Below are 27,805 nucleotides of genomic sequence, written 5' to 3'. Positions count from 1 at the left end.
TGGTCAAATGTTAGTTTGAAGTCTCCTGCCAGGACTAGTAGCTCGGTTTGGGAGATTTTCTCCAGTCTCTTTGAGACCTCCCCCCCAAAATTCAGGGTCATCTTTGTTCGGCCCATTTATGTTGGCGATATGAAAGATCTATTCCCCTCTTTTCAGCTGTGTGATAAGTATCCTTCCTTTCTCATCGCTTTGTTGGTCAACTATGGTAATGTTAGAGTTCCTAGCCACCAGCGTAATCACCCCCTGTTTTTTCCCAGTTGCTGGGGAGCAGGCCATCTGTCCAATCCACCTCATACTTAGTCTTTGTGAATCTTCTAATGAGAGTCTGGTTTCCTGCAGTAGTAGAACATCTCCTTTTGTCTTTGCTAGATAGTCTAGTTTTTTTTCCTTTTTACCGGGTGGTTGATGCCTTTGACATTTAGGGACACTATCTTTAGGCTCGTAGCAATTGAGTAACTGCTGGCCTGTGTCATTTGTGCTTAGTGCCTGTCGCTGTCTCTCTGGGCTTTGTTGTGTAGGGCCCACTCTCACCCCCCAGGGTCCGCTTTCATGCTCCTTCTTGTAAGTGTAGGAAAAGTGGAAAGTGAAGTGTTAGAATAGAGGACAGTGGATATCGAATAAGCATTTAGACTAGGCAAACAGTATACAGTACATCCCCCCCTCCCTGACCCCCCTCCCTCCCCTCCCTCCTCCCCCCTGGGATATCCTCGAATACTGGCCGTGCAATGCAATATCTCCCCTGTCCCCCCCCTACGGGAGTTTATGCTCTTGATTTCTGTTGTTGCTTTCTCCCTTCCTCTTTTCACGTTCAGTTGTGACCCTAACTGATCCTGGTTAAGCAAGTTAGTATTGGCTATCCTGGTACATACGGGTCATAAAGTTTGTTTGCTTAATCGTCCCTCTTAAGCGACTATATTTGGGCAATCTGTCACATTCGTATATGCTATTATAGGTCACTCTTGTGTCCTCCTGCCCTTCCCTTCCCTCCCTTCCCCCATCTCCCATCAGTGCGTTCCCCCTTATCGCTAGTCATCTGTAGCCTGTATCTCTTTTTCTCTTGTTGTACTCCGCTTGTTTGTCTACGCAGTGGCAGGTTTGACCCTGGCGGGTGCGGTGGCCGTGGCGTGTTTTGCCGTTGTATTCGGGGGCTGTTCCCGCTACTGATCTTTACAGAGTCTTCAGAGTCTTCCTGAGCCAATGTTCTTGTCTGTCACTCTTCCTTTCGCTCCTGGGACCTCTGTGCCGCTCTTGTGGTAGCCATTTCCCCGTTTAGACGCGCATTGCTCTTGCTAGGCCCACCTTGGTTGTGAGGCCGAGCACCTGCTTGGTTGGTTGAAATCATTCACCTAGTTACGTGGTGTGAGACTGACCTCCCGCGTTGCGGCTTCTTCGCTCTGCTGCATCCAAACGTGGTAGGCGCTCCCCTCCTTTTATTTATATATATATATTTTTTTTGGGTTTCGCTTTTCCTTGCTTTTGAGATCGCTTTTCAGTACTCCGCTTTTTAAGATCTTCCCTCACTCATCCACATTGTCCGGCACACAATGCTCCCTTCCTTCGTGCCCTCACCTCACTGGTGCATTATCGACCCCCTCTCACAGTGGTTCAGTCTCTACTGCTCTCTGTTGCCATTTCGTTTGAATGCGCCCAGGTCTCTGTGCCTCTTAGCCTCCTCTCCTCTTCGTTCCCTTTGCTGCATGCTTACGCCTTCCTTTCCTTGATTTTGTCCCGAGTTGCCTTTGTCTTGACTGCCTTTGGGAAGATTGACCTCCTTTGGTCGCGTTTTTTTCAGTTTCGGTTTTTACTCCGCCAAGCTCCCTCTGGGATTCTCAGCCCTCGTTGACCTCGTTGACCTCACTGTGCCCTCTCAGCACCGTACCTCTCGCATCATCTCGCAATGAACCTCTCCGGTATATCTTTGCCTCTGCGGTGGTTCGCTGCAGCTTCTCTCTTCTTTTTTTTTATTTTTATTTCCCCGGAGTGTTCCGTTGCGGTTTTGTTTTACCGCGCCCCGATCTGTGTGCGCTGTAGGCTCCTCTTCACCCCCTTCGCTCGCTGCGCGCTTACCGGGGTGGCTTTTTCTATTATCGCAGACCTCGTCTCGCCATGAGCCTCTTCGGTGTATCCTTGCCTCTGCGCTGATTCACTGCAGCCTCTCCCCTTTTTTTCCGGAGGGAAAATGGCGGCCTCCTGTTCCGTTGTTGTTGGGCTGTGGACACTGGCTGATCCATGAAATCGCTGAACCATGATACCAAGCCCCATATTTATGTATTATAGTCTATATGGCCCAGTGCATCTTCCAGGACATGCACTGAGTGATAGCAACCTTTGTTTTTGCTGCCGACTGTTTGTTGAGGGTCGAGGATTTTGTTGAACCCCTTTTTCCTGCCACTACTTGCGGAACCCGCTCCGCGGGTCCCGCTGCGCACCGGAGCCACAGGGGAGCCTGTTTGTGCAGTGTGGGTAGGTCCAGGGCTGCGAGCGTGCGGGGCAGGACTTCGTTGACCAGAAGCCTCTGCAGACCGCGCCTCCCGTCACCTGGCTGCTCTCCCTGGCCACCACGCCCCGCCTGCAACCTTAAAAAGACCGTGAGGACTGCACGTCGTTGGAAACCTTTGTTTTTGCTGCCGACTGTTTGTTGAGGGTCGAGGACTTTGTTGGACCCCTTTTTCCTGCCACTACTTGCGGAACCCGCTCCGCGGGTCCCGCTGCGCACCGGAGCCACAGGGGAGCCTGTTTGTGCAGTGTGGGTAGGTCCAGGGCTGCGAGCGTGCGGGGCAGGACTTCGTTGACCAGAAGCCTCTGCAGACCGCGCCTCCCGTCACCTGGCTGCTCTCCCTGGCCACCACGCCCCGCCTGCAATCCTACGGACAACCCATTTAAGGGGAGGCCAGTACCCGCTAAGCGGGAGCGTCCCGGGAGAAGCCCGGGACAAGGGCGGGACCGTCTGTGGCCGTCCGTGGTCGGTCAAGGTCGGGTTGGGCCCAGAGTTCTGGCCAAACATTCATTTATTCTTCCATACTATTTTGTAATGTGTGGTTTTTAGCCGTATTGTATTTAATAGAGAGGGGTTCCACTGGTATTTTTTTAGGTGGCATAGTGGCTGTATTAATATTCATATTCCATTTTTATATATCACCCCACTCAGCTCCTAAATATGGCATTAAGATCTGGGAAACAACGTCTAGTTCATATACAAACCTCTAAGGGTGTCGTTTCTGGTCCCCTCGATGCTTTTATCACCAGAGCGACGGGAATCCTAGAAAAGGAAATAGAAATGGTAGAACATAGACTGTCCCTAGATTTAGTTACCGGGAAGCGTTCTTCAATTGGTGCCCTAGCCCATGTTAAAAGCCCTGTAACTAACGCAGCTTTTAATTGTATTTCTACTACAGAGACAGAGGCGATAGTTCATGTAGATGGAGATGGAGTTATCATATCTCCACCCCATGATAACAGGGAACAGAACCCATATACTAATCAGACAAGCTATGAGGATGATAGCCAGTATATTGAGGATGACGAATGTAGCGCGTCCGACGCATCACAATCTTATGTTCCCACTCCCCCCAGTGTGTCCAATTTGCCACAAGATAGCATAAACCCAACATCCCGGAAAATAAAACATGTCTCGAGTCCACAGGGGGAAAAGGTCCAAAAACAACCCAAAATTGATCTTACTAATAGGGTGAGCTTACCTCTTTCCCAGCCCCACCAAGGTCTCCCAATGGTGTATTGCCCCTCATTAGCTCCCTCTGGGTCATCAAACCCTTGCCCAACCTGTCTTAGCAGCGATGATATCTTGTTGGCTAAGATGGAAGCAATGTTAAAAACTATATTGCTCCCGGTCTTAGAGAGAACAAGGTTGATGACCGCTAAGATAGATGTTTTGGAATCAGTTGTCAATACCAACTTGGGTCTCTTGCAAAAACTAACAACACCCGTTACTGGGATGGGGGCTTGTAATTCAACTGGGGGCATAAACCAACGAGCGGGAAAATCTACAGCGATCCCTACAGGGATTTCAGCTGTTAATAATAAGAAACCCCTTCCAGGGGTAAAACCTGCTGCCACTTTGACTACTGTCAGTAGAGTTCCCACAATGGATATCCCGAGGGATAAACGCCCATGAACAGCTAATAAGGCCCCAGTGAAACATCCCTTGCCGAACGGCATGTTAAATCAAGCAAATAATACCACAGTGCAATCACCAATGATGGGTAAAGACCAAAACAATTCCCAACCATTCAGGTCTCAGAGGACGGATAACCGTAAAATACGACCAACACCCAGAGTTAACTTACCACCAGAAGCGTCCCAATACACCATCGTTTTAACCGGGGTGGCCCCTTTAAAAGATGGTACTAAAGAGACCCAAGGGGACCTGCGGAATAAGGTTATATTTTGGTTAAACAAACATCGTCCTCTCCCACCCTCATCCCCCACCGAAATCCTCTATGTAAGGAGAGTTGATTGGGTGGGTAAGGGTTCAAAAGATCTAGAAGGGGACTGTATTTTGATTTCTTTTAAAGACCCCTGGGTAGTGGACAGAATTCGAAGGAAAGCAAGATTTGCCCGTCTTGGTGATGTTCAGACCTTGGACCTTGGCTATTTCTACCCCCACACCCACGTTAACTATCCCATGGGCACCAACCAGTGGAAAACGAGAGGGGGGAGGTCTCGAGAGCCGATAACACCCTACCCCCAACAGTACCCCCCGCTCTTTAACCATTTTGAGGTGCTGTCAGACTTAGAATGGATAGATTGACTGTGTGCATCCAGCCTGTCATCTAACCTGTTTACTGAGAACAGGGAAGTAGTGCAATATCCACCCAACTCTGTTTCGGAATTAAATATGGCCTACCAGCCTATGTCCCATAAGAAAGCTAGAATACCAGCTGCGCCAGATGGGGAAAGGGCGCCGATTGTTAAAATAGAAGAAAATAGAGCCAGTAATAGGCCAACAAGTGTAAGTCTATTTAATCCCCATTCCCCTGCCAATGTCAGCAATAACCCTGTAGAAACCGATACATTGATATCTAACGTAGTGTCCTGGAATGTAGCCGGAGCAAAGACCCGTTTGGACTCCGAAGATTGGTTAGAGTTCATTGATAAATACGAGGTCGTGTTACTACAAGAAACCTGGGCTACAGCACCCATATACAAAGCCGGGTTCATAAACTTTTTTAAACCCGCAATAAAGAGCAATAAAGGGCGTGCATCAGGGGGACTGACAACGTGGGTAAAACAGGCTTGGGGTTACTCAGTCTCTGAACTGTATGTGGAAAATCCTGACATTTTGGCAATTATGTTGCGTAAGGCAGGGGGCCAGGATATGCTCATTATTAATATTTATTCTCGAGGCCTTCCTGGCGGCCGACGCCCCCAGCTGATAGGTGTCCTAGACAATCTTTTAACTGGTTGGAACAAAGGAACATTTATCATGTTAGCTGGTGATATAAACTGCACTATCGAGCCACTTTATCTGCCTGAGGATAATTGGGGGTTTGTAGAGGACGCATCATGGAAAATCCCGGAACTAACGAATCAAACACCTGTTAAAGCAACGGAGGCCGCCCTGAGCTGGACTGCTTTCTGTCTCACCTGGGGATTAAGGGCCGTAAATGGTCGTACCAAATCGGACATTGGCGCCAACTTTACATTTGATAATGGCGTGAGAAAAAGTCGCATTGACTATATTTTTTTTAAAATGGAACTTTGGAGCCTAATTGTTGATATGAAAATTGTTATACGTCCGGAAAGCGATCATAATCCCCTGTCTATGAAACTTAAAATGTATGATTTGATAAGACCGGTGGAACCAGATCCTAGGGGGCAAGGGGTTTTAACCTTATCAAATGATCGGAGGAGACTGAAATGGTCCACCATATCAAGTGATGCAACTATACAGGCTAGTATAGAAAATGTGGTGAAGCTTGCATTAAATGATATGAGGCCTGAAGTTGTTGGGAGGGGTCAGACTGGACTAGATAAGATAATGGGCATGCATGAAAAATGTTTTATTGAGCTTAAACAACTTCTCTCGAAACCCTGTAAGAAAGGTACTGGGCATTTGCAAGCCCCAAGAGCAAAATGGTACAACAGAGAGTGTAGGGAGGCCCATAGCTCTTTAATTGAGAAAGTCAAATCCAGAAACATGAGCGCAGTAAAGGTGGCTAGGCAATGGTACAAAAGAGTTCAATGGGAAGCAAAGAGGGCGTGGGAAGATGATTATTGGGCGGATCTCTTGGATGCCAGCAAGTCTAATAACCAGACTAAATTCTGGGACATTGTTAAATGTGGCAAGGATGGTGATTTTCGTATCCCATCCAATCATGTATCCCCTGAAGCCTGGATAAACTATTATTCTTCCCAATTTTGCTCAGAGGTTGCTGACCCTCCGCCCACACTGAACCTGTTACATGTAATGCCCCCTTGTGATGTGATCATGACCTTCACTGAAACAGAAACGGAGATAGCTTTAGGCTTGACAAAGCGGGGGAAAGCCCCTGGGTTGGATCAAATTCCAGCTGATCTGTTTAAGGCCAACACAGCCCTTTGGGTCCCTTATTTAACAAACATAGCTAACGCTATAGCGAGAGGAGCCTGTATTCCTAAAACATGGAAGGGGGCTGAGATTCTCCCTATACACAAAAAGGGAGACAGATCAAACCCAGGCAATTATCGCCCGATTAGCTTAATTGATTGTTTTCAAAAAATCTTCGCTCGCATGATCCTGGCAAGAGTGCAGGGGTGGATGGATCTTGAAAACATACTGTCCCCAATGCAGGCGGGCTTCAGATCTGGTAGAAGTACCATTGATCAGGTGCTACGTTTCTGTATGATTTTTTGGAAGGTTGTTACGCTTGGCGGTGGTACTCTCTTTGCTGCCTTTATAGATCTGAAGTCAGCCTTCGATCTGGTACCGAGGGGAAAATTATGGCAGGTCTTGAGGGATCTGGGTATGCCGGGTGAATTAGTTGAGATGATTATTAGACTACATGACGAGAACTACGCCAGGGTAAGGTGGGGAGCACAAGGTCAATTCACGGACTCGTTTCCAGTAACACGAGGAGTTCGCCAGGGGTGCGTTCTCGCTCCCACCCTTTTTTTACTCTTTATTGACCAAGTAGTTAAATTTTTCATGTCCACCCATACCGATGCTCCATCTTTGGCGGGGATTAAATTTCCTATGTTGATCTTTGCCGACGACACCCTACTCCTATCAAAGACCCGGGGAGGCCTACAGCGGGCCTTAAACCATTTTGAGGAGTTTTGTAAAAAAAATGACCTCCAGATAAATGTGGGTAAAACCAAGTTTATGGTTTTATCCAGGAAAAATCTAATACGCAGTAGCGTACAAATGAATGGGGTCAACTTGGAACAAGTTGAAACCATGACGTATCTGGGGGTCACTCTGGACCGTCGTCTGTCCTGGAAAGATCAAATAGCGACTCAGCAGTTAAAACTCGCCCAACTGACTGGATGTCTTCTGCGCGAGCAGAAGAAATCCATCACAAAACGGGTTATCCCCGCTCTGAGAATATATGACACCAAAATAAATACAGCCACACTTTATGGGGCAGAGCTATGGGGGTTTATGGATCTTTCGAGTCTATATAGAACCCAGTGTAGATTTCTTCGTAACCTGGTAGGGCTACCCCAATCGACCCCATTGATCCCTCTCTGCCATGATATGGGTTGTCTTCCAATTACGGACATGGCAAGATATAGAGTCGTGTCTACTTGGAGGCGCTTGTGGACCTCTGAGGATCTTGTACTCTTTGCAAAAGAGCTAGCGGAAGTGAGGGCCATGGGGGGTTCTGAGCGGATCCCATGGCTTCGCTCGGTGAAAAAGAGTCTGTGCGACATGGGCTTAACTCATCTGTGGGTGTCCCCAGGTATCAATACTTTTCCCTCGAAAAAGGAATTTAAGGATTTATTTTGGGCCTCAACCCGCCTTTCCCTGGTACATGCCTCTAGTTCTGAGGGTCTAACGGGGCGTTTTCTAAGCTTTAAGCTGGATCCTGCCCGCAAGACCTATTGGGATTCCATCACCAGGCCACTGGATAAAAAACTGTATCATCAATTCCGGGTGGGCTCATTACCCTTGAATTCCTTTACTTCATCCTGGGGTAAAACCTCATCAAGCTTTTGTAGCTGTTGTCTTGACTGTAAAGAAACCGAGGGTCATTTTCTGTTTGCCTGTCCTCAATATACAGAACCCCGCTCCAAGTGGTTAAAACCCCTTTTCAAACGATTACCCTGTAGAAAATCCTCGGATGCAATATGGGCCCTAAAAACAAACACCTCTGAAATCATTGTGATATGCTTGGCCAAATTTTTAGGCTGGGCCTGGGCAATTAGAGCCAGAAGGAACTCAACCCTTTCTTAACTATATCCTGTAATGTGTTTTTTGTATTTCTAGATTCAGGCTTATCTAATGTCTTGTGGAACTTACAAATGTTTAATAACTTTTTAGTTGTGGTTTTAGCTTTAGTGTAAATTTGATAACATGTTTAAGTTTGCCTTACACAACTGTCTGTATGTTGCGGTGGTTTTTGATTTGTTCATGAATGTTCTTATTTTGTCTTTTATGATTTTATTATCGAAATAAAGACATTAAAACCTGAAAACCTGATAGTAATGACTGAGCTAATTATACGCACAAACGCTGTCAAGTTTTCTGCCACACAACAACAAAGATGTTTTAACTTTCCTTGTCCCAAATACCAATATGTTAGTGTTTTCAAATTTACCTTGAAAATTCTTGGTATTACAATTTATATGATATTTCAGCCAAATAGGAGTGTAATTCAAACAACCAGTCTCATCTGCATGCAATATGTTTCTGACCTTTGATGGAAAGTCTCTTACAACTATAACTATACAACTATACAACTATAAAATGTCTTTGCCGATTTCGTAGAAAAATACTGAAGCGGACAAACACAACCATATCCATCTCTGGATTCTTTTACTTGTTTCTTCCCATTCTACTGTTGTAAACTCCATATCAAGGCCAAGGCCAATAGCCCACCCTGAAATTGCTTTCTCATAATCATACGTGACCAGTTTATTCAGCTGCTTATATACTTGTCTAGTATCCCCTTTGTTTGAAGGTATCTGAAATGCAATTTTATGATCATTTGAAGGCATGCCTTTGCACCTGCCAAACAAGAAGTTTCGCAATTGGAGATACTTATAAAACAAGATTTGGCAAAGCCAATAGGTCTCGGAAATTCGAGAGCTATTGGCGTTGTCAATGTGAATGTCTTTTAGCTAGGGATTTTTCACTGGCTCCTGTTTTAAAATGTGCATTACAAACATGGTATGAAAAAGTACTTACATTGGGTGGAAGTTATCACACCCATCAAATTCGGACTCAGTGGAGTTCTATTTTAACTGGTGCAATAAATATCACACCAATTACGGATCACATGTAATGAGGGTCCGAGTTGTAAAACAAAGACCATGTGATGTCACTTTCTGCGATGTCACTTGGTCTAAGGTTATGTAAGGTTACTGACTCAAAGCCCATGTACTACTCACTTCCTATAATGTTGCTGTTCTCAAAGATCTGCTGGCGTGGCTTTCATCCTCCAAGCTACTCTGAAATGTTGATATTCATGTTATTTGCAATGTTTAGTAGGAGGTACGTTGATCCTTCATAGCAAATTTAGGGTGGTTCTTAGTGTGTTAGAAATGGGATTCCTGGCTGGCTGAGGTATGTGCCCAGGCCAGGGAGAAACCACCATGCTTGCCAGGGTAAGCTAAAGACACACTAAGGGGCATATTTACAAGCTCCTTGTGCTACTGGAGCATTACTTTTTATGGCACTCTGGCAGCGCAAATCACAAAGGCATATATATGAGGCCAGGCCACTCAAAGCTACTATGCATTGCTTTGAATGACCTCAGAGATATGGAGTAAGGCAAGGAAGAGCATATCGCTGTATTGCCTTATTCTGCACTCGGAGATGTTCCATGGGCATTGTGGTGGGTTTTCCCACCAAACACCCATGGATTTTGACATTCCCCCAGTTTAAGAGAACAGGTACACCTGGAGAAGCACAAAAACCTTACGCCTTCCGAGGTGAGCCGTAAAGATATTTCTCCTTGTTTTTCCTCTTTTTATGTGTGCTGCATTCTGCAGCATGCATAGAAAGAGGAACATGTCTCTTAGTATGTTTTCTGTGCAGGATGGTGCCCCTTCCTGCACAAAAACAATCCTGAAGACAACAGGGGCATGATTGCACCATGATGCAAGGGTGCCTGCATTGGTGCTAGGCTGCCAAAGTGGAACCAGCGCAGGGGGAAAGGACAGGAATGCACCGTATTGCATAAAAGCAGAGCATTCCTACCATTTTCACTTAGGCATATGGCCGCACAGCAAGCTGACTTGCTGTGCTGCCCTACCGCAAATTGCCATAAATTAGTGCCCAAAAGATAAACTGTGCTCACCCTTTGGTAGCTTGGCACAGAGCAGTCAGGCATTTCTAAAGATTTGTCCACAATTGTCCTCACTGGGAACCAAGCACCCCATTGTAGCGCTAGACTTTCACAGGGTAGCAAAGCTGTCCAAGACCTACTCAAGGAGGGTGGTGTGGGCTAGTAATAACTGGCACAAAATAATAACACCAAATAACTAATGTACAGTCAGTACTTTTTCTTTACAAAACAGAAAAGTACATTTTTTACACACACACACTACTAAACACTATGCAATTATTTACAAATATGTACATTGGCAGACGGTACATACCATAGAAAACATTGGGTATTTACTGGTGATCCCCCAGAGGGGTCACCCAAAAAACTCAATTTAAATCATTTATTTTGTAGTAAACTGATTGTCACTATTGTAATGATCAATACACATTTGCAACTGTTATAGTAATAACATTAAAGCATTAATCAGGAATAAAACTTGTATATTTTATCATGGGTTTAATATTCAAGCTACAACAGTAAAAACAGCCCCTAGAGAGCATCGCATTGGAAAAGCATTGCATTGCAACCATACAGTCAGCCACTAGAGGGCAGAACAACATCAGCATCACATCAGTGCTTAGGCAGGCCTTCCAGGTCAATGCAAATGTTCCCATACAAGTGGTCTCTAGAGGGTGAAACACTCCTCACTGCAGAGCAAAAGTTCCAGCCATGACATTGAGATCCTGAAAAGGTGAACATTTTGAAGTACCCCCAACTTAGGTTGAGGATTCTGAAAGTACAATTAAAGAAAGGCTGTCTTGTGCTAACTTGGTTGGTGGTTGTCCTGTCTTCCTGGGATCACCACAGGCAGAGATATGGGTCAAAAAGTGTTCAAACATCAAGCTAGGGAGTATGGTAGCAACTGCTCTCCCGTTGCACTGGGTGGTGCCACATACGTTTAGTTCCTTTGTTTTCCTTGTTTTTTAAAGCGGCCTTGTGCCGTGTGTCATTTATGGTCAATATGAAAGAATTCAGTAGATGATACAGTGTCTGACATTTGATCTCGGTCTTCTGTTGTCATTCACATTGTGAGGTGCAAGCAGCTGGTGTGGGGATGCAGGTTACTGTGAAAGGGACGAGAGAGATGGGCGGAAGACAGAAATGTACATTTTTATATGAGAGAAGTCAGCAGATGAGACAGTGTCTGACATTTGATCTCAGTGTTTGAATGCATAGAAAATGTGAAGCGATAAGGACAAGAATTACAGCCCTCTTTACATTGGAGCGAGGAAAATCATGAGTGCTTGTCTCAAGTGCTCCAAATTTAACAAAATAGTAGTTCCAATAACAGAAGCCCACAAAGTAGATACAACATATCTTTTTCAGACAGCGCAAGCGATGTCTAGCCTAGGCCTAAAAAATCTAGAAGAGGGATAATGAATTCTATCTCTATTTCATAAAATTATTTAATCTCTTCTTGTCCCAATATTTGAGACTCCATTATTCCCTTAGTTTCTCACAATGCAGGCTAGTTCATAAGAATTGTTGAAAAGGAAGCTTTTCTTTATAAGGCATATGAACTTATAGGATGGAACTTCCTCGAATGGCAACATTTTTAGATTATTTGCACTTTTTAAAGTTATTGTGGGTCATATGAGTTGCATGAGTGCATCCCAGTAAGTAACAGCCTTGACCGTGGGAATGTAGAGAAGGCCTCCTCCTACATGGAGACTGAGAGTGCAGCAGGACAACTTGTGCCCATTCTGACAGAAGCCACTGATGCCGCTTTGATTCTCATGTAGAGAATCCCAATCCTTGGAATCCCTGGTCGACTGAACCTTTTTGTCTGCTAAGAAGTGTAAAGGAAGTTCTCTAATTTCATACTTATAACAATTTACCAATGAGCAAATACATCCCAATCCAAAGGACCACTGACTACGAAATAAAATTTAAAGATTTATTACAAAACCAAAAACAACTGAACATACAAGCACCTCAGCAAGAGGTTCAAGAAACAAACTGGCACTAATACAAACATAACCCGACGCAAGAGTCTCAGACGACTCAAAATAAAAAGCAAAGTAAGTTCGAGAAGCATTAGGCAAGCAATATTTGTTCCCACTTGAAGTCTCGACTGCATCTGCTTCAAAGGGAAAGAAAAGATTAGTCTGTCTCTACACTAACTCTAAGGTGACATCCCTGTTTAACATACCTCCCAGGCAAGAGAAAAAGGGGTCAGCTGTGAATGCCCCCTAAGAAGCACATTCACTTTTCTAAAGTAGGTAGCCACAGCTATTGAGCTTGTTCTAAGATGCTCCTTCCTTTCTCCTGCCTAGTTCCCCCTGAGACCCCTGTCTAACTGCATCTCCAACTGGACTGCCTTAGACTGGACTCAGACAGACTCCAACTGCCACTACAACAGGAAACGGACTCTCCTCCCTCGGGGCACTTTCCCTAATACAAAATCCCAAAACAGTAGACACGCCTCAGTCACATCCCCTCTGGGCAGGTGTCTGCTTCTGGAGTTTTCCACCACAATTCCTTCCTTGTCCAAAAAACGTTGCTGTGTCCTTGGGTCCCAGGCACCTTCTCCGCCAAATGTTGCAGTTGTGCATTCCAGCACACTCCCTTCGTTCTCACTCCTACCAGTCTAACTTCTAAACAATGGATCATTCTACCTCGCAAGCTTCACGCCCTTGCACCTGCAACAGAAATACATGAGAAACAACCTTGCACACTCTGTAAGATACAATTTGAATTCTACTGTGAAAAGGAGCCTTTCCCAAGGAAAAGAATTGCACATTCAAACCTCCATGTTGGCTAAGCTAAGGAAATAGTTAGGCTCTGCTGGCGTTTCATGTCTCAGGCCTTTACACTTTTAAATGCATTTCTAATTCTACAACATAAGCATGACATTTAAACCATTCTAAAAGCATTATTTCATTGCATTTCTTAAAGATTATTTCTTCTCATGTTAAAACACAATTTTCTCTTCAGTAGCAACCTACATATGTAACTTTAATATGGCACTTTCATACCTAATACAACATTTACACATGAAGCAATAATTTCTAAGTTACTCAAAGCATATTCTCTTTATTAAGGCACTACATTAGCCTTCAAATGATATGAGCACATTTCTATATTTTGCAATACACTCGATTAGTTCGACATTTCTAAGAAACTCACCTTAACACAGTCCTCTAAATATGCGGGTGCTGACTATGGGTGGTTACAGTGCACTCCTACAATTTCCAAAACAACATGGCGCTATATCAGTCCCCCCCTTTGATGACCTGTGTCATCACAACTACATCATCCTTGGGAAAGAACTGACTTAAACAGAACTTGTTGCCACTCTTCCTCTCCTGAGCATTTCCATGTTCTTAAGATTACAATATTGACTGTCCTGCAGCCTTTCCATTTGTCTCTCTTGCACTCACAATGATCTCTCCAATCTGCTAGACTTGTACCACTTGTAAGCTCTTATCAAACCCCACAATCTAATCACACATGCCACAACTATGATAAGGGGTTTCGAAACATAGCCAAGGAACCCTTTTCCAAGGTTCGCAAGCCAACTACCCACTTTGCCAAAACCCTTACCAACTTTTTCCCACACCGTTTCTTCAGTCAAATCCTAAATCTCATAGTGAATAGCAGTGATGTTACTTATATATTTCTCCAGATCTTTTCTGTTAACTGGTATATAAGTACTGCACTCTTGGACCTTCAAAAGTTTCCAGACTCCTCCCTCTTTTGCCAGAAGGACGTCTAAAGCAAGACGATTTTTCAAAACCATCGATCTTATCGAAAACATCTCTCCTTCAATCAACACCAATGATTTAGCTGTATTCATTGACAATTCATCCACAACAGTCGCCAACCTTCTAATCTTCACATCATTCAAAATCACTCCCAAGGTTGGTATCATTGCTCCAAAAATATCTCCATCCACAGCTGCTGCACTTTCTCCTTGCTTCACTCTCACATGCTGTCCTCCTTCTAAAAGCTCCAAATATTCTGTATGATAAATCTTGGGAAAAATGATCGCTAAATAACACATAACATACCATTTCTCAGGCAACCGTACATAGGCATTCCTCCCACAAACAAAATACACAGTTGGAATTATCTGCACTACACTTTGCAAAAAGTCCTTTACATAATACTCCAATGTAAAGGTATGCTCACATGTGGTCTGGCCCACATTGACATTCTCATAATAGGTTTGTGGTCTACTTATGCGCAACTTCCCCTTCTGCACTTCATCTAGAGCTATCGGACCATAACTCCCCTTCGATTTGTGCAATTTCTCTTCCTCTGTCCAATCTACTCTACCCTGTCCTGAGTCTCACAACTGCTTTTGGTTCCTCTGTCTATCTTCTACTTGATCTATACATTTCTTTTCTACATCTGACAACAGGCACGTCAGATTATGGCGATGCGCATAAGCTGTATCCAACTCTTGAGTCGGAATGAAATACGTCCTTAGTCTATCTCCTGATTTGTAATAATCATACTTATTCAAATGCTTATAAGCTGGCACTTCAGGAAGAACTGCATCATAATTCGAAAAGAAATACTCAAAATGATTTCGTCCATAAAAACTGCTAAGCAGCAAACTACATGTAATACCATATGTCAATGGGAGATGATGGTATCTGATACCCTCATCCACTGAAGGTGGCAACTGCATACACACATAACAATCTTTCACATCCATTGCATCAATATACTCATACACCAACTTTGCATATGCATTAAGCTTAAAGTTACCTCTAGACAGATCTGCATGTAACCTACGACTCTCCTCTAGTAGCAAAGCTCTTACGTCTCCTATTTTGACCTCTTTATTGCTAGGAGTAGTGGGTGTAGGTGTTCCCTCTACCTCCACTGCCTGCTCACGTGGTGCTAAATACGAAACTACAACTACTAGAATTATGAAGAGTATTACTCCTCCTACAAGTGTGCCTACTATGCACCTAGCCCTACGATTTGGGTTTCCAGCCTCCATGGTCTCAGAATTATCTTCAGCTTCTTGGTTCAACAATAAACGCTCAAAAGTCTCTCTTCTCCTTCAGATGCTTGTGAACCAACTCGAACCACACCTCAGAAAGCTGGAAGTCCCCTTTTTGTTTCAGTTCCTTATTTACAGCAAGCTAAAGACAACCTTAACCCTTCTCTGTCCTCTGTGGAAAGCCCCTAAATTTCTTCTTCTTCCACTCGGACCTAGGTTATTTAATTCAGCCTATTTACAACAGAGTCTCTTTAATCCAAAATAAGATTTGCTCCAACAGCTTCTAGAACATGCTGCAAAAGTTCAACACGAAGAACAATAGAATTCATGAGATGGTAGGGAATATCAGTCTATTCAAGATCAAGTTGTGAATTCTGCTCAGAATCAGAGGATTCGGAACTGTGATGGTCAGTACTCCTTCGATTTCAAGTCCTGGTACTAACAACACCACATCCAACTTCACGTTAGGGCTGGTACTAATCACTATCACTGCCCTCAACCTCCCTGATCTCAGCACTCCTGACATCAGTCACAACGTATGACCACTCTGGAGTTGCGTACTTTCGGCAAGGCACTCTCTTTCGTCTTGATCTCCTCAGACCTCCGCGAACTTGCTCTTCTTCGCCTTCGTCTGACTCTGACTCTTCAGACACGAGAGCAAGATCCCTCTCGGAGACGAGTTTCAAGTTCAGTCGCCTCTGTCTCTCTGGCCACTGCTCTTCTGCTCTGCTCGTTTTCCTGCTTTCTCTTTGCTTGCACTGCTCACAACTTTTCTCGGCTGAGTCTGACTCTGGACCACTTTCACAGCAACTTTCCCTTTTGGAGGCAGTTTCAGTGTTGCTGTTGTCGTGACCCTCCTTAGCTCGATCTGGTGAGCAACCAGCTTCTTTAGACACCCTCACAGCTTGGCTATTCCATTCCTGTGGCCCTGCCACTTCAGCTGGATTTTCATTAGGGAGAGGAGCTGTTTCTTCCAAGGGTGCTGAAACTCGACGGGTGTGTGAAGCATGCACCCAATTCGGCAATCCTCCACACTTTACTGCAGTGTTCGTCACCAAGATAACTTGATATGGGCCTCTCCAGCAAACATCCAAGCAGCTCTTTCTCACGTGCTTCCGAACCAGCACCCAGTCCCCCGGACTTAGGTCGTGACAGAGATCACTTGAAGCCGAACCACAGCAGCCTGCACCTGATGAGATACAGACGGGATGACATCAGCTAGTCCCTTGCAGTAATCAAGGATCAGATCATCGGTGATGCTTATCAGAGTTGTTTGAAGGAACCGCTGGTAAACTCATAGCCCTCCCTATCAGTACTTCATGAGGTGAAAGACCTGTTCTCCTGTCTGGGGTACTGAGCATACTCATAAACACCAAAGGCAAAGCATCAGGTATTTTCAGAGTCGTGGATGAATACACTTTTCCCATCCGAGCTTTCAAAGTCCCATTGATCTGTTCCACTATCCCAGAAGCCTCTGGACGATAACTACAATGGAGTCTCTGATCAATTTGCAATGCTGTACAAAGCATCTTCATGATTTCGCTATGGAAGTGTGTTCCCCTGTCCGATTCCAAAGAGGCCTGAATCCCAAACCTAGGAATGAGTTCCCTCAACAACAGCTTTGCTACAGTTAGTGTATCACAACTACGAGTAGGGTAAGCCTACACCCACCTTGAGAACACACACACCACAACCAAGATGTACCTCAACCCGTTACACCTAGGCATCTCAATGAAATCCAACTGCATTCTGTTGAAAGGTCCCCCTGACCTCCCAATGTGACTCATTGTGACCACAGTTTAGTTTTCTTTCCAGCATTCATTTGTTGACATGTAACACACCTCTGACACACAGCTTCTGCCACAGCACAAAATCGCGGATTGTACCACATTTGTCTGAACACTCGCACCATAGCATCTCTTCCCAGATGTACTGCACCATGAACCTGTCTTGCCAATGGGCTCAACAGCTCATCTGGCAACACTGCCCTTTTATCACTTGAGACCCAAATATCCACATTTCCCTTCACGCAGCCTGAAATGATCCACACATTCTTCTCCTGGTCTGAAACCTGTTCCTGCAGGTACATGAGCTCATCCCAAGTATCAGCCATGGCAAACATCATGTTGAACTCGGTTCTTTCTTGGCTCCATCTACATGATTCTCAGTGAATGAACAACCCTGTTTGGCACAGAATTGTGCAACTTTGTCCGCATAGCGATTTCCAAGTGACACGAAATCTGTCCCCTTCCCATGAGCTGTGCACTTAACAACTGCAATTTCCTTGGGGTGCTGTAAGGCCTCTAGAAGTAACCTCACAAACTCCCTGTTTCGGATAGGTGAGCCAGATGATGTCATGTAACCTCTCTGGGACCACATCTGTCCAAAGTAATGAGCCACACCAAACCCATACTGGCTGTCGGTGTAAATGGTAATTCGAATTTGGCCTGCTGCCAAGCAGGCACAAGTCAAAGCAATGATCTCAGCCACCTGAGCGGAGTATACTCCTTCCAGGCATGCAGCTTCAACTACTCCTGTAATGGTACATACAGCAAATGCGGCTCTCAGCTGACCAACACTGTCTCTTAAGCATGAACCATTGACAAAGAAAATCTCATCAGAGTCAGGCAATGGTTCATCAACAATGTCAGGTCTCGGTTTGGTGCAAAGCTCAGTCACATCAAGACAGTCATGGTTCGTACAATCTACATCAAGTGTGTTTGGCAACGGCATCAGTGTGGCAGGATTCAAAACAGAACACCTCCTAAGGGTCACACTCTCCGCAGCAAGTATAACCTGCTTGTAGCGTGTGAGCCTATTATTGGTCAGGTGCTGTGTCTTAGTCCTGGTCATCAACAATTCTACAGAATGTGGAACATGTACAATTAAGGGGTGACCCATGACAATACTATCACATCTTTCAATGCTGACACCCGTTGCAGCAACGGATTTGAGCCATCCGGGCAACGCTGAAGCTACTGGATCTAAAATAGCTGAAAAGTAGACAACTGGTCTACGGACACCTCCATGATCTTGGACTAAAACTGACAGTGCACAACTTTCTTGCTCACAACAGAATAGTGAAAAAGGTTTGTTGTAATCAGGCATCCCCGTGCCGGAGCACGACAAAGGTTCTCTTGCAACTCTAAGAACGCCTTCATAACGTCATTGTCCCATGGTACCGGATCACTTACATCCTTGTGTGTCAATCTCTGTAAAGGCTTTGCTTTTAATGAGAAGTTGGCAATCCACTGACTACAGTAGTCAACCATCCCTAAGAACATCCTGACTTCTCTCTGAGTAGAAGGCACCATCATACCCATAATCACCTCTATCCTGTCTGGTGACACCTTCCTCTTGCCTTTTTCTATCCGGTGACCCAAATACTGCACCTCATTCAAGCAGTACTGTAGCTTATTTGGCGATACCTTGTGCCCATTTTCTGCCAAATGGTACAGTAAGGCGATGGTATCAATCCTGCATGCATCCTCAGTCTCTGATGCGACAAGGAGATCATCTATGTACTGGACGAGAACAGAGTTCTGTGGTAGTACAAGACTCTCAAGGTTCTTTTTCAGGGTCTGATTAAAGATTGATGGACTCTCTGTATACCCCTGTGGGATACGATGCCATGTTAAGACACGATTTTTCAGCTTAAACGCAAAAAAGAAATTGGCTCTCCTCATGCAATGGAATCGAGAAGAAAGCCTGACAAAGGTCAATCACAGTGAACCACTTCGCTTGACATGGGATCTGAAACAGTATGACAGATGGATTTGATACCACTGGACAACAGGGAACAACTATGTTGTTAACCCAGTGCAAATCCTGCACAATTCTGAATTTCCCGCTTGGTTTCTGCAAACCCATAATAGGCAAGTTACACGGACTGCCCATTATCTCCTTCAAAATCCCTTGCTTGATCATAGACTCGATCACAGGTTTTATCCCTGCAATCATCTCCGGGGTCAAATTGTACTAGGGTGTTCTTGGGAAATCAACATTCTGCTTAACCTGGATCTTAACTGGCTCAACTCCTTTAATCAAGCCTATATCCTCCGGATAAAGTCCCACACTTCCTGTGAGACCTATTCTCTCAAATCAAGTGGAAGTTCTTCCACTGTCAGTACAGGGTACATTTTAATGCACAAAAGCTGACTTGTGACCTTAAAAGCAGCATTATCGTCATTGGTTTGCAATTCCACTCCTTTAGGAGTGCAATAAATGGTGCAATTGAGTTTACACAGGGGATCCCTCCCTAATAAACAAACAGGGCTCGAATCGCACACCATGAACTGATGTTTATCTCGAAACGTTCCTATCTTCAAAGGAATCGGTTCTGTCAAAGGACTTGTTATTTTCCTATTTGCAACACCTACAACTTGGATAGATTGTCCCGAGAGGGGTAGGTTGGGGACTACTGCAGGTCTTATAGTAGAACGGGTAGCACCAGTGTCAACCAGAAAGGTGGATGGGTGACCATCAACATCAGCTTCCACAAATGGTCCTCTCTGGTCTACCTCCAAGACTGCCCCAAGAGTGCAGTCTTCTTCCCCCTCAGGCACCGTCATGCCAACGGGTCTAGGTAACAATCATCGCTGTTATCAAAAAGAGGCATTCATTGGTAAGTCCAAGTCCCTGTCGGGATCCTTGGAGGCAGGGGAACCTGAACTCGCGTAGCCGAAGTCCCCCCTTTTATCGAATTTGGCTTTACTACTGTATATGGGCGCTTGTACCTGCACTACCTCTTCCTCCTGCTGCATCTGATTTGCAGGATTCAATGGACACTCGCATCTTGAGTGTCCAATCTGATGACACTGATGACACTCAGTAGTCTTTTCAGTTGCCAAATCCACTCTTGGCCTAGAATCCTCTGTATTTCCCTTTCCCTTATTCTGACCATTCTGTTTCCTTCCCAGCGTACCTCCACCTGACTGTACTTGGCCTCCCTTATTGGCAGCTTGCATCTGACCAGCATTAGTTTGTCCTTCAGTTTCTTATGCTTCGAATCGACCTCATCACTGCAATATCTAGCATACCTCAATATTTCGTCCAGCGGCTTGTTCTGCTAACAAATCAAATGCTGCTGGATCATAAGACAAATCTCAGGCCTTAACCCTAGAACAAAATTCGACACAATCTGTCCCATATCCTTAGGATCCATTACATCCAACCCACTGTACTGCTTAAAGACCTGCAACAACCTTTCGTATTACTCATGCACCGTCTCCTTTGGTTCCTGAACTGTCCAATCTACTTTCACCCAGTCAATATCCTGTTGTGGTACCTTAGATTTCAACCACGAGATCACCTGCTCGTACTTTTTCATAACAAGAGGTGATCGGCCATTAGTGACAACATCCCTGTCCGGTTCAGAGGTGGGCCATTCGATTGCAACCTTACAAGCTACCCACAAGTCACCCGGAACCACAGTATCAAACAATGTATTCAAGTCAATCCACAACACCTTCAAGATCTTGACAAACTTCTCAACCTGCTTGTACCACTCATCAGGACTTTCTCTCAGTTTTAGGAAGTCATTCGTGAATGCCGCCAAATCTCCTCTACTCCAAGGCACATGCACATACCCTCCGCTAGCTACCTCTCGTAAAGGGTAGTTCCCAATTCCTTGTACTCCCCCTCCCAGAGGAGGTGGTTCTGCCGCATTTCTCTTAACACTCTTTTTCTTGGACCATCTTTCTTCCCACTTATCAAGCCTACTCCATGCTCGTATCCCTATAATCAGCTCTCTGATATGGGTCTTCAGTCCAATTACCCTCTTTTCATCCAAGTCATGATCAGTATACTGTAACCGATGACCACCCTGCAACATTTTTGTTTTAGACAAATCCACTTCAAAATTAAGTTAGTTTCTCATGTGCTCACCTTGCTTTGCGTGTCACATCCTTTGCCACAAACAACAACTCGTCTGGCTCATAAAATTCCACTCTCTCTAGAGGCAAATTCCCTTCAACAATCTCGTCCACTTCTGCTTTCAGTCGCATCACATCTAACCTCTTTGTCCTTATTGCTGTCCTAAGGATACCTCGACTAGATGTACCACTCGACTCTCTGCAGTTACTGTCCTGTTCTCTGTACCTATTCACTTTAGATGTGTCCCTTAAAGCCACTCTGTTCTCGGAACTCCCATGATCCCAGTCCTTCCTTTTCCTGTCACTCGGAGTCCCTTCAACCGACTCCCATGTTCTCAAATCTGACCTTAATTCTCCCAAAGATTTTGGTCTCGGTCCTCTCAGATCTATCGGTCCCCTTGATGAATCTGCTGTAGTCGGCAACGATGTGCTTGACTCTAAAGGCCTCGATAATGGAACCAACCCATTCACTACACTGTTCCCTCCAAAGTCAGTACTTCCTTCCATTCCTGTCTGTGATAGGCTTCCATTCCTCACCTGCTCCGGATTGTACACTGACACTATGGGATCAATGGTAACTGGCACGCTAGGAGCATCCGGTAACCTCTGAGAACTGACACTTTCTGCGTTCTGCATTTCCCCCATTGAGACTTTCCCACTACTTCAGAACTCGGTGGAGCTTGTGGTTCCCTAGTTCCCTCTATCGGGGCTGATCTCTCCCCCTCTGACTCCGGATTGTATGGAGGTGGTCTCTCAGATAACAATCTTTCTATCAAGCTATGGTCAATGTCACTGTCTTCCTCCTTGGCCTTCTTTTTCTGCGTGTCCCCTGACTTGACCAACAATGGATAGAATGTATCCCCCTCGATCGTCTGTACTCTCCATCTCTTTTCCAATGCATCCCATCTGGCATCTTGAAATGCCTTAACTGACCTCTTCACTCGTTCCTGTCTCCTGTCCCTGTTTGTTTCGTGTGCCGCCCTAATCCACGCATGTAATGCCTCAAACTGTGTTGGTCTAGGCAAAGGTCGCAAAGAAGCCATAATCGATTTAAACTGATATAACACTTCCAATCTAAAAGTTCCATATCTGGGAAAGGTCAACTCCTCATTTCCTTCAGTCATATTGCACCAATTTTCAAGCCACAATACAGTATGCAAACCCACATTCGTAGCCATGTAATGAGCTGGAGTGTCCTAGGGCGGAGCCTCTTCTCCCCCCGGGTCTCTATTTCTTTTCCTTTTGAACAAATCTTGCAAAACTTTAAAACATTTCATGATGAAACCAGCATTTCTCTTTTCGTAGCGCTTGTTTATTTCCTGATTACAATCCACCAATCCCATTGTGGCTTCACACCAACTGCCCAATCACAGCGCCGCACCTTCTGCCGTCACTTTGCCTCGCTCGCAGCAGTTCCTCCTCTTTTACAGTTCACTTCTCACTCACGCATACGTCCCATTCATACACTGAAATAACCACCTGTACGTCCAAGAAATTACTTCGCTGACTGTACATCCACAGTCGGACTGTACGTCCACAATTGTGTAATTGTCTACCGAAAACTGTCAACTTTCTGTCCACAAAACGACTGGACAATCACCTCAACTGATAGGTTACAAACACTCAGCAACCCACCACCAGCATCAGTTACTCACGCACTCACACATTCATTCCCCCTATCTCGGTCCAGCGGGCAATCGATGGTACCTCACGATTCCCTTAACAATGGTCGACAATTACGGTGAGTGTCTGCTACACCCTAACTGCTTAAGCTACTCCTTGAGCCTTAAGACTATCCCGGGCTGCGCGCGCTCACAGCCTGATCTCCTTTCAAACAACAGGCATTCCAACTCTGCAAGACATCACAAACACCTCAATCTAACAACATATAACCCTGTTCATACTCACTCTCCCACGCAGCTCTGCTTTCGCGGCACCGTCACTCTCCGTCAGTTTCCATGAAACGCCGTCTTCCGCCGGTAATCCACTGGACGGTCATCACCTGAATTCTATGGGCCTTGGGGAACTCTTATCCTAATCTAGAACTCCCTTACTTCCAGAAACAAACCGTCCTCTGGCTACCAACTGATGACGCTGGGATTCTCATATAGAATTTTACCTTACCAATCCTTGGAATCCCTGGTCGACTGAACCTTTTTGTCTGCTAAGAAGTGCAAAGGAAGTTCTCTAATTTCATACTTAGAACAATTTACCAATGAGCAAATACATCCCAATCCAATGGACCACTGACTACAAAATACAATTTAAAGCTTTATTACAAAGCCAAAAACAATTGAACATACAAGGACCTCAGCAAGAGGTTCAAGAAATAAACTGGTACTAATACAAACCTAATCCTACGCAAGAGTCTTAGACAACTCAAAATAAAAAGCAAAGTAAGTTCGAGAAGCATTAGGCAAGCAATAATTGTTCCCACTTGAAGTCTCGACTGCCTCTGCTCCAAAGGGAAAGAAAAGATTAGTCTGTCTCTACACTAACTCTAAGGTGACATCCCTGTTTAACATACCTCCCAGGCAAGAGAAAAAGTGGTCAGCTGTGAAGGCCCCTAAGAAGCACATTCACTTTTCTAAAGTAGGTAGCCACAGCTATTGAGCTCGTTCTAAGATGCTCCTTCCTTTCTCCTGCCTAGTTCCCCCTGAGACCCCTGTCTAACTACATCTCCAACTGAACTGCCTTAGACTCGACTCAGACTGACTCCAACTGCTACTACAACTGCAACTGACTCTCCTCCCTCGGGGCACTTTCCCTAATACAAAATCCCAAAACAGTTGGCACGCCTCAGTCACACCCCTTCTGGGCAGGTGTCTGCTTTGGAGTTTTCCACCACGATGCCATCCTTGTCTAAAAACCGTTGCTGTGTCCTTGGGTCCGAGGCACCTTCTCCGCCAAATGTTGCAGTTGTGCATTCCAGCACACTCCCTTCGTTCTCACTCCTACCAGTCTAACTTCTAAACAATGGATCATTCTACCTAAAAAGCTTCACGTCCTTGCACCTGCAACAGAAATACATGAGAAGCAACCTTGCACACTATCTAAGATACAGTTTGAATTCTACTCTGAAAAGGAGCCTTTACCAAGGAAAAGAATTGCACATTCAAATCTCCATGTTGGCTAAGCTAAGGAAATACAGTTAGGCCTCTGCTGGCGTTTCATGTCTCAGGCCTTTACACTTTTAAATGCATTTCTAATACTACAATATAAGCATTACATTTAAAACATTCTAAAAGCATTATTTCATTGCATTTCTAGAACATTATTCCTTCTCATGTTAAAACACCATTTCCACTTCAGTAGCAACCTACACTTGCAACTTTATTATGGCACGTTCATACCTAATACAACATTTACACATGAAACAATAATTTCTAAGTTACTCAAAGCATATTCTCTTGATTAAGGCACTACATTAGCCTTCAAATGATATGAGCACATTTCTATATTTTGCAATACACTTGATTAGTTCTACATTTCTAAGAAACACACATTAACACAGTCCTCTAAATATGCGGGTGCTGACTACGGGTGGTTACAGTGCACCCTTACAATTTCCAAAACAAAATGGTGCTCTATCACCAGCAATAGGCAAAACAAGGGTGTTTACAATAAATCAGTTGTAGTAGTACAATACCACAAAATTGCAACCAATTCCAGAGCAAAAATTAAGTGTGAAACATTTATAACAACAAATGTTCACAAGCTTGATAGGTTTAGGTGCACTGTATCCCTAAAATCTTGCACCTAGCACGTCTAACAGTTGAGTGGATCGGGGAGGGTGTCAACCTCAATTTCACGAGGCAATGTTTTACAGAGACAAAGTACAAAATATCATTTTTAAAATTCAGTAAAATAAGAAAGGGCTGACCAAAAAGTGGGCTCCATAGTGGAATTTAGAAAAACCATGAAGGTTTATTTCAGAATTGAAAAGGAGTGCATGCAGAAATTGTAAAGTAAGTATTTATAAATCTCATTTAAACACACAAATCATTGTATCAAAAGCTCTCGGTAATAGATTAATACAGAATAATAGACAAAATCAATAATAGGGTAAGTCCCTAACGTGAGAGAAAAATCATTCAGAAATCGGGCAGCATCCTGTTAGATATACAAAATGATTTCCAAATTTGGGGTTTTATATAGCAAATTTCAGTATTGAAAACCATTAAAACTGAAAAATGGCTGTAATGTTGGGCAAAGAAATATATTTTCAAAACATCAGAATACAGACTTTAAACTCGTCATACACTAACCCACGACATAACTATTGATTAATCCCTTTTTACCTAATGTCATTTAGAAGTATCAGAACAAACTAGTTACATAAACAAAAGTGAGCCATTGTAAATGAATGCCTACTGCCTGCTTGTGGAAGATCATTGCAAGCATTTTTTCAATAGCGATACCATGCTAGACAGACTTCTGCAAGAACAGAGCCAATTAGAAATAATCAAATCCGTATTTTAGTTCACTACGTGGAGCAGAAACAGAACAAAGCATGGACATGATGTATCAATCATTTCAACTGCAATAGTATCACTTTCCTGCAGCAAAACAGACTATCAAAGTACTGATCTGGGGACTATCACCATTCCATCAAGTGAAATCCTATTATTTTCTCCCTAACTTTTCCCATGCTTTGTCCCTGTTTCCTCTTTCCAAGGGTACTCTTCTCTGACCTCCATCTCTGCTGAGAAAGAGAAATGGAAGGTGACAGAGACGTTAGGAGAACAGTATAACAAGGTCATGTAGAGAGGAAGAAAGAAGGTAGAGTCAGATAGGAGGTAGCTAGGTAAGGTATGTAGTTACGTAAGATAAAGAAAGGGAGAGGTAACCACTAAGAAAGATGCAGAGACATAGAAAGAAAAAAGAAGAGTTGGGCAAAGAAAGAGAGACAGAGAGATAAGTAAGATGTGGCAAAGTGAGAGTAACACTTAGGGCCAGATGTATCAATATTAGGAATTTTGATTTCCAAATTGCGGTTCTTAGTAAATTGCAATTTTGAAATCCCAATTCCTAATGTATGACAGTTTTATCTTTAAAATAGCAATTCCTAGTGAGTCTCAAATCAACCTACCTCATGGATCATATTGTGGTAGGTTGCAATTTGCAAACCAATGGGAATTGCAGCCATCACAGTGATGGTGGCCTTCTGGGGTCAGCTGACCACCATGTCTGTAATTGCTTTTTACTAAAGCAATCTTTATTTTTAAATGCAGCCTGTTTAACTTAAAGGAAAATGAGAGGTGTTTAAAAAAATAAAATGAAACATTTAGGTAACATTTTTTAAGAGTAGGCAGTGGTCTGCGGGACCACAGCCTGCTCTTAAAAATATTTCCTTTAACATTCTCAAGGGGGAAGGGGTTCTATGCGAATGGGTTACCACCAGTTTTGAGTTGGTGGTAAAGTCTTCCTGTTTTGCAGCCAGAATTTGGTTGCAAAATATGATAACATACCACTGCAATTCGGTAATTGGTAAGGATACCTTAAACACACCCCTTCCAAATACTGAATCAAAATGTGGTTGCCAACTCAAATTGTGAGTTGGTAAGAAGTCACTGATTCGTAATATGCCGTTTGAACATGGACTGTGTGCTGCCTCAAAAATATTTGTACATCTGGCCCCTAGAGAGGTGACATAAGGAGAGAGGTATAGAGAGATACAAGGTAGAGGGTGGTAAGGAAGAGCAAGGAGGAAAATGAGAAGTAAGGTACAGGAAATGTAGGAAATTGGAATATTACTTTGGGTGGCTGACCGCCTACATTAAGGAATATTTATGGCTTCAGCCAGATACCTAGCCAGCACACATAGTGTGTGCCAGCAGGAGCCGGCATAATTTGTATTAAGTGGGTGCCCCAGTCCCCACCCAGCAAGAAACAAGAACAATGGAAAAAGGAGGAACAGATTCCACACTATTCAAAAATAGGAGGCAATTAATTCACCTATTTCTATGCCAAATGTGCACTGTAAAATTCATTAAACATTCTGTACATCATAACTCGCATAAGGGGACATGATTACACATTTTTATTTTCTGTAATCAGCATAAATTATATTTATCTCATTTCTTATTCTCCTTTTTTCTCTTAACAAACAAAAGATTTTTTACCAATACTTAATACACCATATACCACTATATACATACCTATATACACACCTATATACAACGATAAACGACAAAAACACTTTTGACAGAAATCGAAAGAAAAACAAAAAACGAAATAGTTTTTCACCCTCAAGAAAAAATTGTAGCAAAGGCTAAGTGCCCTCCTATTAACTCTAGGGGGTACACTAGGAGGTAGTCGGACACTACTGGTTCAATGCACAGATTTACAGAACCTAAATCAACAAGTGTGTCACAAGGCATTCATTTCCAAAATCAATTTTCATACAAGGACTCCTCCATATGGAAAGTGTCGACGCGGTCGCGTTTCGGCCTTCCGGTAAGTCTGGCCTCTTCAGG

The sequence above is a fragment of the Lissotriton helveticus genome, chromosome 6 (genome assembly GCF_964261635.1).
Source record: "Lissotriton helveticus chromosome 6, aLisHel1.1, whole genome shotgun sequence".
Lineage (NCBI taxonomy): Eukaryota > Metazoa > Chordata > Amphibia > Caudata > Salamandridae > Lissotriton > Lissotriton helveticus.
The sequence above is the reverse complement of the archived record's forward strand: the minus strand, read 5'-3'. Positions refer to the sequence as shown.